Here is a 12,491-nt window from a genome sequence, read left to right on the forward strand (position 1 = left end):
GTTTGCACACAACCAAATTGGCCTGAATATATGACCAGGTTCAGGGGAAAAACCACGAATATATTCTTTCAAAGATATAGAATCCTGAATTGTCCCATCCAGATGACCTCTCTTCCCTGACTTCCCAAAACCTCATGGCTTTACTCTGCAAAGTTTACAGGCGTGAAGTGGAGCATAGATGAATAACTTTAATTGGCTTTCCCATTTATGCATCCATCCATGTTTCTAGGGATGGACAGATCACTCTATTTCTCACAGGTCAATTTTGCATGTGTTTATTCATAAGTCTGCATGAGTGGAATGACTTCTGCTTGCACAATGTAACTTTTCCTTCCCCTCCTCCCCCATGCACTGCCTGGACCCCCCTCCATCTGCCCTAGGAATGTCTCCAAACCTCCAGAGCAGATTTGTGGAAAGATGAAGGGGGCCCCAGAATGAAGAAAAGTTCTGTTGCACAAGTAGAAATTGTTCCGCTTATGCAATGACTTTAGATTCAACCCATAGTGTATCTCAATGTACACTTCTGTATTTCACTCTAAAATATACTTTTGTACATTTTTGGGTACCTTTTTTTTTTAGCTCACAAAATTTGGAGAAGAATGAAACCTGGAAGTTAATTATTTTAGGATCTTTGTATTAATGCAAATTGAAGAAGTTCACTTAAAACTGTGGATCAAATGAAATGCTCCTCCACTCTCGGCTTGTTTCACATTCTACTGTAGTTCTCTGCACTCAGTTTTACCAAATCTTACATGACTATAGATAACCTGTTTTACCAGCTCTTAGTTCTACTGTGGGGCCAACTTTATCCACAATGCCTATCTCTCCCTGTGCATTACTGTGTTATGAATCTTGAGAAGGCCACTTCACACATGACAGGCTGTGCAAATAAGATTTCTGGCCCATGTGCTCACTGCAGAATAAGCAAACACATCACACTTACCAAAGTGAGAGGAGACGTGGTTTTGCCTACACGGAGATGTTTTTCTTGTATAAGAAATGCAATTCATGAAACAACTCTTAGCTGCATTGTGGTACAGTAGTCATTCATAGTTTGGTGCTGTGCGAATCCTACCTCAAAGGCACTGGAATGCCTGTGAACTACAAGATTACACAATATGTGGCCGAAGGGCTTATCCAAACTTACCTTTGCTTTGCATCCACGGAAAACCAGAATGACCATTTGCTCTGATTCAGCAGTAAAGATGGGGTTTTTCTGGGGAAAACGGCTGGTCAAAGAGCAGACCTGTGCCTAGAAAGCACGGGACAAAAGGTAAGTGTGGATGCCCAAACTAGTCATTCAGGTCCATGCCATTTTTTTGCACCTTGTCATGGACCAGGAGTCAGCTTCACCTGTTGAACAACAGCCTGAAGGGGGAGAAGGCAGAGTAGCTCCACCTGCAGTTGATCAACCTTCCAAGACATGGAGGAGAAGGTGCTGATGAGAACCAGCTGATTTCAGCCTTCTTAAGCAGAGCTTCTAGCAGCAGTCAGATGCTGGTAGCAACGTTTGTGGTTCCTGGCCTGATCTTGCTGTTTCCTGCTCGTCTTGATCCCAAGATCATTGGATTCCTTGAGCCCTGGACTGTCTTTACCACATGGATTGCTGTTCACCCGACCCTAGGGCTGGACCTGACTTTGGATGCTGACTGCCTCCAGGCAAGTACACCTCAGAGACTCTCTTTGTGCATTTTTGGGTACCTTTTTTTTTTAGCTCACAAAATCTGGCCTCCCACTCCATCCACTGAGCTCTGCACATGGCTGCTCAACAATCAGATTATAACACACCTGCTCAGGAATAAATTTGTTCTATCCTATTTGCAGTGTAATGCATTTTTTTATTTTAAAAAATTGGCACAAGATGTGCATTTGAATGCTTATTTCTAAGTGTATTTTCATGATTTTTGTTTTGTTTTAAGAATTGCATCAGAACATTTCAGAAGTGTGAAAGCCAGTGGGTAGCTAATGGAGCAATCCAAAACCCCAATATGCCATGTTGGTGGGAATCTGGATGTGGTGGAAGTATCTTTTTGCTCCGCTCCACTGGCAAGTGGCTTCCCTGGAGTCCCTACTGCACCCATCAAAAACTTTGAAGCTTTGTCAGTGGTATCCCTGTCATCAGGGTACTATAGAAACTCTTGAAATGAGGCATGCTTGAACAGTGAGGGGGTCAAAGACGGGGCTGAGAGCTAGGCTGTCCAGGGATCTCCCTATAGCTGCCAGCAATGGGACTCGGCCCTCCCACCGCTGTCCTCCCCAGAGAGTGGAGGGAATCCCCAGAACAGATTTAGGTTGTGTGTAGAAGTGTAGGGAGGGGAGGCTCCACTGGTAGAACCCTGATATAGTGCTATGTGGAATACCACCCATTGGTACATTACATACTAAACAACTGCTCTGATACATAACATGGCATGATGCAGGCTATGCTATTGGCAATATTATCAGGCAGTAGGACAGCATTTGGCATCCACATCCTGGGAACATGTTTGCTGGCTGGTTGTAAGGCTGGTAATCTTGGGATTATTCCATTAATCAGAAATGTCAAGGTTGAAATAGTTTTGCATGCAAAAATAAATAAATACCCAAAATCTCCAGGTACAGTCTGTGTCCAAAAGGGAAATATTCCCCAGAGACATTTCTCTATAAACAAACAAAGCTTTCCTAGTGAAGAAAATGATTGCAAGTTTTACTTGGCCTCTACTAGTTTCCAAATCAGATCAAAAAAGTCACCTTACACCTCTATAAAAAGGATTATTTTTGTAATTATCTGTCCATGTGTCCTCATCAGTCACTATATGCAATCATTTCATGGCATTCAGATTCTGCACAAAAACATCAAGGCCTCAGCACAAATATTATTACTGTAATGGGTTTTCACTCCTAGAGTCATCAGGGGGAAGGGATTAATTTTGCTTTCTTTTTATGCACGCATTACAGCGCGTAGGAACACACTACAATGCTTCCAATTTGAAAATTGTGATGCAATGTTATGAGAACAACACTTTTGAAAACAGGGCCATCCATTCAGCTATATTTTCCCCCTATTTAATGGAGGTTTTTCTCAAGGGCTACAGAGACAGCAATTTTTTATTGTATTAATTACTTCATGTTAACCTAAACAATATCTATTTCAAATTCTGTTCATTAAAACATCATAATTCCTTGCTTCCTCCCTCCCCCACCCCTTTATTGATACTCATTTGTAAACATTTAGAACCAGTACATTGTTGTAAAGAGGTTCTATGGATTGATCCTAGGATCTGTTACTTTCTAGGTGTACAATATCTGTCTATCTGTCTGTGTACCTTTTCATCTGTCCATCTACCCACCAGCACACAAACACACACATTACCCTGAGACTGTTGTTCAAATGGTGGGCATCATTGGATATTGTACTTATTTTGTGTCCTAAATATGGATCATAAAATGAATTTTCACATGGAGTTTTAACCCATTCACCAATTAATGTGGAAACAGAATGGAATAGGGTTATAAAAGACCGCAGTGAAATTGACATGGACCAGAGATACTGACCTAACCCTATTTGTCAAAATATCTGGTACATTCAGGTACATTGCAGATTTATAGGTATAGATATATGTATAGGGGTGTGTGGAGATTCTGTTTAGCTTTCACAGATCATAGCAACCATTGAATGTATCATTCATGATCCCCACCCCCAAAATTTATTTGTCTCTTGCACAATTCTGGAATCATACCATATTTGTATTTTTAACTGGTGCTAAATCAATATGTTGTTGTTGTGATTTTAAGAACAAGATGGAAATGAGAAGAGCAATAATTTAATCTTCTCTGTCCTAAGATGTGCAAATTCCCATGGAAACTGTATGGAATGCACATATGGATAGCACATAACAGTCTATTAACACCATAGGAATCTGACAGAAATTTCTCCTCAGTTTACAATGAATCTTTGTGGTAGCTAATCCTCAGCAGTGAAAATGTTCAGTGTACAGAATGGTTAAATAGAAGCTTATCTCCCTTTCTGTGCCTTTATCTTCATTATCACTTTAAGACAGATCCTTTCGGAAGATCTTCAAGGTTCCTAGCAAAGGTAACCAAAATGTCAATAAAGCACCTAACAAATTAAAGAAAACCAAACTGTCTATAGATTTAAAGTTTTAAGATGTAGCAAATGCCTAATTCCTTTGGAAGGAAAGGCATCCCTTTACATTCAGCGGCACAAGCCCTTTTTTTGATAGAAACTAATCTCACCAAAGAAAACGCTCAGATTTGAGGCTGCAGGTTTCATACTATCATCTTCAGAATTTGGCAACCTCAAGTGAGTCTGCCATAGGCAATTGGATTTTTATTTTCTCCAGCTAGGGCCATTCAGAATACTCCAAACCTTTAGCACAATACAATTTTAAAACTGTAATACAAATATTTAAAGGAACTCAGAACCCAGCTTCCTTGCATCTGCTTCCAAAGGAAAAGTATAAAATCTGAGTGTAGCTTAATAATTGGTGGCATCTTAATTAATTTTAGTGCAAACTGCCTGAAATCATCCGGCAAAGTGCCGGATGAATTTCTTCATGGGATGTGCTATAGGTATTTATTGGCTCCCCTAGAAAAGGAGAGGCATTTTCTACTAAGGCTGTGTACATGATATTTAAAGTGCACAGTTTCGTCCAAAGAATCCTAAAATTTGTCATTTGTTCAAGGTGCAGAGATTTGTTGTTCTGCCATCGTTAAACTACGGTTTCCAGAAATCTTTGTATTAAGTCATGTGCTTTAATGTATGGTGTGTACACAGCCTTACTTTCTAACATCACTGTAAACCATGGGTAGGCAAACTAAGGCCTGGGGGCCAGATCCAGTCCAATCGCCTTCTAAATCCAGCCCACAGATGGTCTGGGAATCAGCATGTTTTTACATGAGTAGAATGTGTGCTTTTATTTAAAATGCATCTTTGGGTTATTTGTGGGGTCTGTCTGGTGTTTTTACATGAGTAGAATGTGTGCTTTTATTTAAGAGCCAGTGTGGTGTAGTGGTTAAGAGCGGTAGACTTGTAATCTGGTGAACAGGGTTCGCGTCTCCGCTCCTCCACATGTAGCTGCTGGGTGACCTTGGGCCAGTCACACTTCTCTTAACTCTGTCAGCCCCACTCACCTCACAGAGTGTTTGTTGTGGGGGAGGAAGGAAAAGGAGATTGTTAGCCGCTTTGAGACTCCTTCGGATAGTGATAAAACGGGATATCAAATCCCAACTCCTCCTCCTCCTCCTCCTCCTCCTCCTCCTCCTCCTCCTCCTCCTCTTCTTCTTCTTCTTCTTCTTCTTCTTCTTCTTCTTCTTCTTCTTCTAAAATGCATCTCTGGGTTATTTGTGGGGCATAGGGATTCCTTCATTTTTTTTTCTTTCAAAATATAGTCCGGTCCCCACAAGGTCTGAGGGACAGTGGACCGGCCCCCTGCTGAAAAAGTTTGCTGACCCCTGTTGTAAACTGTGGAGAGGGCTAGGGACCCTGACCCCAGTCTCCCCATGACTGCCAGCTCTACTGCTGTGCTTGACTGATAATTCAGGATTCCTGATCATGGAGGCAGGGAGGGGCAGACAAAAGTTGGGAATGGAGAGGGTGGTGCCACTGTGCACAGGGATGTTGGAAGCAGTGGTAATGTGCACACCCCTAGCTTAATACACACATTCAGGCTGCATACCTCAAGTGGGCTTAAGCATGCAGTTGATGAACATGCTTTGCAGTCATTAGCTGAGCTTCTGTGATGTCATGGAATGGTTACAAAGCCTATAAATGGTTCCATAGCTTATAGATCAGTGATATACTTCCATGCTTCTTCCCACCAAAAACACTTCCAGCAATTTTTCATTGATTTTGATTGTGGTAGACAGCTGAGTGGGTTTCCCTGAGTGAACAGGGAAAAGGAATTTGTGGAAATAGTTATAATCAAAACTTTTGATGAAATGTGGGTCACCGCTTCATTTTTTTAATAATGTTGAATTATAAAGCTGTATATCTGTTTACCCAAAGGTATATTTCTCTATATACTCATAGCCAGGCTTCCTCAACCTCAGCCCTCCAGATGTTTTTGGTCTATATTTCCCATGATCCCTAGCTAGCAGAACCAGTGGTCAGGGATGATGGGAATTGTAGTCTCAAAACATCTGGTGGGCCGACATTGAGGAAGCCTCTCATAGCTATAATATATGCTTAATGTTTACTTGCACTGATATCACAACTTGTTTTTCACCTGTTGTTCTTAAGAGAGGGAGAGAGAGAATCAATTTGCATAAGTTTGGTTTTGGCTGTTGCTTTTTATTAGTTGATGTAGTCTCCTAGGTTCGCAAAGGTTTGAAAATTTCAAAAAATGCTGTCAAAATTGCTTCAATACTTTGTAACTGGCAAAAAGCTGAAACTGTTTTGTGTAGGGGGGCAGTTGAAGGAGAGGGAGGAGTTAGCAACATCTTGAATTAAAGCAGGAGAGTTCGCTACATAAGGAATGCCAGAATGATCTGTTCATTTGGAGTTAATTGAAAAATGGATAGCAAGCAGTTTTTCCTGGTTTTTTTTCCAGAAGACTTTCTAAAGCCATCACTATAAATTATCAGAATACTTCTAGGCAATGGCCAGTGAATTAGAACTAAGCTGTAACATTGCATCATCTATATAGTTGTAAAATAGATTTAACAGAAGCCAGAAATAAATCATTGACAAATAAATCCAATAAACATGGTCTGAATATTGAACCTTGGCGGACACCGCTGTCCATTTCAGCCAAGCCAGATTTCTTGCCCAATACAAATTTCTGAGTTCTTTTTTAAACAGTTATGCTTCTAAGATAAGTGACTTATCCTCAGGAGCATCATATTTTTATCTTCGCTAATCAGCATCCTACAGCCAATCAAATCAAATGCTTTTGTAAAAATGAAAAAAAAAATCAAATCAAACCAAATGGCTCAGCACCACTGAACACTCACTGCCCAATAGTAAATATTCATGCTATATTCATTGAGAAATGCTGAAAATGTGCTTGGGTAGCTAAACCTGCTTAGATTTGGCACTCTGTATCTGAAGACAAACTAGTATCCTGCTTTGAAGCAGGGGCTTCCAATGAATGTTAGTGCTGGGCTTAATATTAGTTATGTGCACCTATCTTTGCTTGTCTTTTTGCAGGGTGTAAAGAGTAGGGACCTGCCTCACTGATTTGGGTTGTATTCAGACAGAGGAATATTATGCTATCTGAATGCAGCTTTAAATATTGTTATTATAATAATATATTAATTCATCAATAATAATTAATAAAGCTTTACCCTCCGAGTCATCTGAATTAGATGCTCCTTGTTTATTATTATTATTATTATTATTATTATTATTATTATTATTAATAAGAAGCAGCAGCAGCAGCAACTGGGAGCCGCTTTCTCTTTCCTCTTAGCAGAGCTCTGTGAACCTGCCCCACGGAGCAAGTAGTTTCTGCTCTGTCTCTCTTTCTACCTCTCTCGCTCTCACTCTCTTCTTGCTCCAATCACAAGGACTGTAATAAATGATGTCAGAAGTTTTTGCCCAATTCCAGATCTCTTGCCATCCAACAACCCTTTTACAAATTTGTTTATATGGCTTGTTGGGAAACAAAGTTCAAATGTGGAAAAGAAAGGCAGGCAGCCACGTCCATCAACTTTGCCCTCCCCCTCAAATATTTTATTGGGGGGAGGGCAAAGGGATCTGGACCCTTATGAATAGATTATATTCATTGGAAGTGACTAGCACTGTGAACTGGTGCCACAGAACCACCTTCCTGATACTGGTATTATCACTGATTCCATGGCAGGATGGGGTGACAAAGTTGGGGTTGCATGGGAACACCAGTACAGACAGTTTGGTTCTCTTGCTAGTGCACTCATGCAGCCCTAACCTTACCAATATGTTGACCTGTCCTGGTAAGCATCAGCAAAGGTAGTGTCAGGAAGGTGACTCTCCAGCCTAAAATCAGTTTGTGTGCCAGTTCATGCACCCACAATGACTTGAAGGGGTGCATGTTCTGCAGCAGGTAACAGAAAATGGTGGGGGCTGCCAGTGGCCCTGAAGCATCTTTTTATGGCAGCATTAAGTCCCCTCCCCCATCATTGCTTTTTGCATCAAATATAAAAACTGTATTGAATGCATACATGCAAATACATAGCTTGGAAGCATGACATTCTATTGTTAAAGGATTAAATTGCTACACTAAAGAGCTCTCACTTGAGAAGAGTCTTTTACAGATCTCTCTGAAATAACCTAATGGCAGTAGTCATTACTAGGGTTCTAACAGGAAGCCAGGGTGTTACCTTGTAGCTCAACATGCAGCAAAACATGATATTCCACTGAGATTTAAGCTTTTATTTCTCCAAGCAAAATCTTATTTCAGATTAAGACATTTATAATACGGGTAGTCCAGTTAGCATTAACATTTTTATTAGCTATGTAGGCTATCTATAGGCTATAGGTGACCTTTGGCAACCAAGTGTTCTTTAAACAGCTGGCAATATCATAAAGCAATATCAGCCAATCATAAAAACATGCACTTGATTATTTTTTCCAAGATGAACTCAATCAATATACCATCACCTTGATGGTTAAGGATGCCTTTGCAGGCTGTGTAATAACAACCAGGCTGCTTCCTTATGCACACTTCTTGGGGAGCAAGTCTGAGTAAACATCTCTAGGACTGAGCTGCAAAAGACAGTTGCTATCAAATCCAACAAGTAGGAGCAAATGTTTGTGAATTTTACTTTCTGATTCTTCTGTTACTTAACACACTTTGTATTCCTGTACTACTTATAATAATAGTGTAAGAAGAGTAAAATTCAAGAGCTACCCAGAGAAGCAGGGTGAGTGGGAAGATGCCAAGATCATTGCCAAGATTTTTGATGGCCTCTTGAAAAATTAGAACAGGGAGTATTGGAAACTGTGACCATCCAGGTGTCGCCAAACTGCAAACCCATGATCTGCATTCTTGATCATCGACTATGCTGGTTGAGGAAGATGGGAGCTGTACTCCAGTATCCAATCAGCCACCCCTGTTAGAACAAGGAACCATTTCAATGACTTTCCTAGCCATCTTGAAAATAGGTGGAGTTTAGAGCTGAACGCAAAATGTATAATTCTAATCTGAATGTGCTTACCAAACTATCACATTGCACCATCTTTTATATTTTCCACAAACTCCTTAAATATATGCGTGGGGTCTGAACCAAGGACACATCTTTGAAATGAATAATTTTATTCTGAAGGAGCATACTAATTTTTCTTCAGCTGACTCAATCTTTAGAGCTGATCTCATGATACGCTATCGTTTTCTCTCTCTCCTCCTCACTTTTCAAAATGGCATTTGAAACTATTCAGAAATGGTGACAACTTTTATTCAAATATTTCAAAAGTCAGCCGAGAAAGAAACAAACTGCCTGATGGACCTCCCAATGGAATGCTGAATCTTCATTTTGGACCAAAACTTCATTCCCCCCCCAAACCCCAACAATTAAGATCCATTAGATATACAAATGAGCATGAACATTCCTAGATGTGGGTTATTAGATTATAACTATAGGGGTGTTCAGATTACATTCAAGAAGGTACAATCTAGGTACCTCTGTATGTATGCAACAGCTGAGCTGTCTAAATCAGCAGGTGTACATTGTCTCACACAAACACTTGCACTTGTGTTGGGACAGTTTGTACCTGTGATCGGTGTTATGTGTTAAAATCGCTCAGATTCGGGAAGAAGTAGACTCCACCGTGGGAGCAGGGCCGGGGTGGGAGAGTGCTAGAGTTCTGTCTAGTCAAGTTGAGTGGGATCAGTTCCAATCTGTTACCTCCGAGGATGTGGACAGGCTGCTTGGATGAGTGAAGCCAACCACCTGTCTCCTGGATCCTTGCCCATCCTGGCTTATAAAAGCTAGCCGGGAAGGACTGGGCGATGGGCTTCGTGGGGTGGTGAATGCTTCCCTCCGTGAGGGAGCCTTCCCAGACCCGCTGAAAGAGGCGGTTATTAAACCGCTTCTTAAAAAACCATCTTTAGATGCGGCCACGATGGCCAACTATCGCCCAGTTTCAAATCTTCCATTCTTGGGCAAGGTGATTGAGCGAGCGGTGGCCGAACAACTCCAGGCACGCCTGGAAGAAGCGGACCATTTGGATCCCTTCCAGTCGGGATTCAGGCCTCATTATGGGACTGAAACTGCCTTGGTCGCACTGGTTGATGATCTTCGGCGGGCTAGGGACAAAGGTGAGAGCTGTTTCCTAGTTCTGCTGGATCTCTCAGCGGCGTTTGATACCATCGACCATAACATCCTTCTGGACCGTCTTGAGGGGCTGGGAGCTAGGGGCACTGTTATACAGTGGTTCCGCTCCTTCCTCCTGGGCCGTGTTCAGAGAGTGGTGGTGGGGGATGAGTGTTCAGACCCCTGGGCTCTCACTTGTGGGGTGCCTCAGGGTTCTGTCCTCTCCCCCATGCTTTTCAACATTTACATGCAGCCGCTGGGAGAGATCATCAGGAGGTTTGGGCTGGGTGTTCATCAGTATGCGGATGATACCCAGCTCTACCTCTCTTTTAAATCAGAACCAGTGAAGGCGGTGAAGGTCCTGTGTGAGTGTCTGGGGGCGGTTGGAGGATGGATGGCGGCTAACAGATTGAGGTTGAATCCTGACAAGACAGAAGTGCTGTTTTTGGGGGACAGGAGGCGGGCAGGTGTGGAGGATTCCCTGGTCCTGAATGGGGTAACTGTGCCCCTGAAGGTGCGCAGCCTGGGAGTCATTTTGGACTCACAGCTGTCCATGGAGGCACAGGTCAAATCTGTGTCCAGGGCAGCTGTTTACCAGCTCCATCTGGTACGTAGGCTGAGACCCTATCTGCCTGCAGACTGTCTCGCCAGAGTGGTGCATGCTCTGGTTATCTCCCGCTTGGACTACTGCAATGCACTCTACGTGGGGCTACCTTTGAAGGTGACTCAGAAACTACAACTAATCCAGAATGCGGCAGCTAGACTGGTGACTGGGGGCGGCCGCCGAGACCATATAACACCGGTCTTGAAAGACCTACATTGGCTCCCAGTACGTTTCTGAGCACAATTCAAAGTGTTGGTGCTGACCTTTAAAGCCCTAAATGGCCTCGGTCCAGTATACCTGAAGGAGCGTCTCCACCCCCATCATTCTGCCCGGACGCTGAGGTCCAGCGCCGAGGGCCTTCTGGCGGTTCCCTCATTGCGAGAAGTAAAGCTACAGGGAACCAGGCAGAGGGCCTTCTCGGTAGTGGCGCCCGCCCTGTGGAACGCCCTTCCAGCAGATGTCAAAGCGATAAACAACTACCTGACATTCAGAAGACATCTTAAGGCAGCCCTGTTCAGGGAAGTTTTTAACGTGTGATATTTTATTGTATTTTTGCTTTCTATGGAAGCCGCCCAGAGTGGCTGGGGAGGCCCAGCCAGATGGGCGGGGTATAAATAATAAATTATTATTATTATTATTATTATTATTATTATTATTATTATTATTTTATTATTATTATTATTTTATTATTATTATTAACAGGCTGGGTCGCTTAAGTGGTGAGTGTCACTTGAATCAGAGCCAAAATGAGGCCCTTGGGAAATAAGAGGTGGTACCAGCAAGCTAGGCAGAACTCTTAAGTTTGCAAAACTCTCAAGTATCTTTTCTCAAAAGCAACCAACCAGCCAGCCGCCACCACCACCAAATAAGAGGAGCCTTCCCAAAAAGATTCCAAGAAGGATTACACCCAAAACAGACAACAAGGATCTCTTAAGACTTAGCTTTTCGCAAGTGCAAAAACTATAGCACTCAAACAATATAATGCTATAACTGATTTTCTCTGAGATCTAGCTCATTCCTCCCCCTATTCCATTCTAGTTTTTTTTTTTTTTTAGGGGGGAGATTCATTAGACATTTTGAGAAAGGCCATGGTTTCCTGGAAATTAAAAGAAAACCAGGCTGCTGCTGTGCCCCTCAGTGCACTGATACTCTATGGCAGGCTTCCTCAACCTCGTTGGCCTACAACTCCCATGATCCCTAGCTAACAGGACCAGTGGTCAGGGATGATGGGAATTGTAGTCTCAAAACATCTGGAGGGCCGAGGTTGAGGAAGCCTGCCCTATGGCCTTTTGGAGAGTTAAAGGAAACGCTCAGTGTTCTTGTGGCATTCCCTACCACCCTCCTTTTTTTGGTAGTGTTTTACATTCCATGTAGTATGAGTATGCATCCAATTTAGATGCATCCTGGATCAAAATGGGTTGCTTTAGAGGGATTTGGAGCCTGTTGGAGAATATAAGGTGGTATGAATCAATGTGGAGAGTGTCAGGAAGCCAAGTGAATGCTTCACCCTACCATGCCATCTGCTTGGCAGAGATAACACTGGTCAAGAACAAATTTGTTGTCTGCGTTTTTTCAGCTGATTTAGGATGAATCTGATGTGCTGAATCCAAAAATCACATTGGTTTTGCTCAATCAGGTCAAGTTTTTGAGCTAT

Source organism: Podarcis erhardii (genome assembly GCF_964252035.2).
Source record: "Podarcis erhardii genome assembly, chromosome: 8".
NCBI lineage: Eukaryota > Metazoa > Chordata > Lepidosauria > Squamata > Lacertidae > Podarcis > Podarcis erhardii.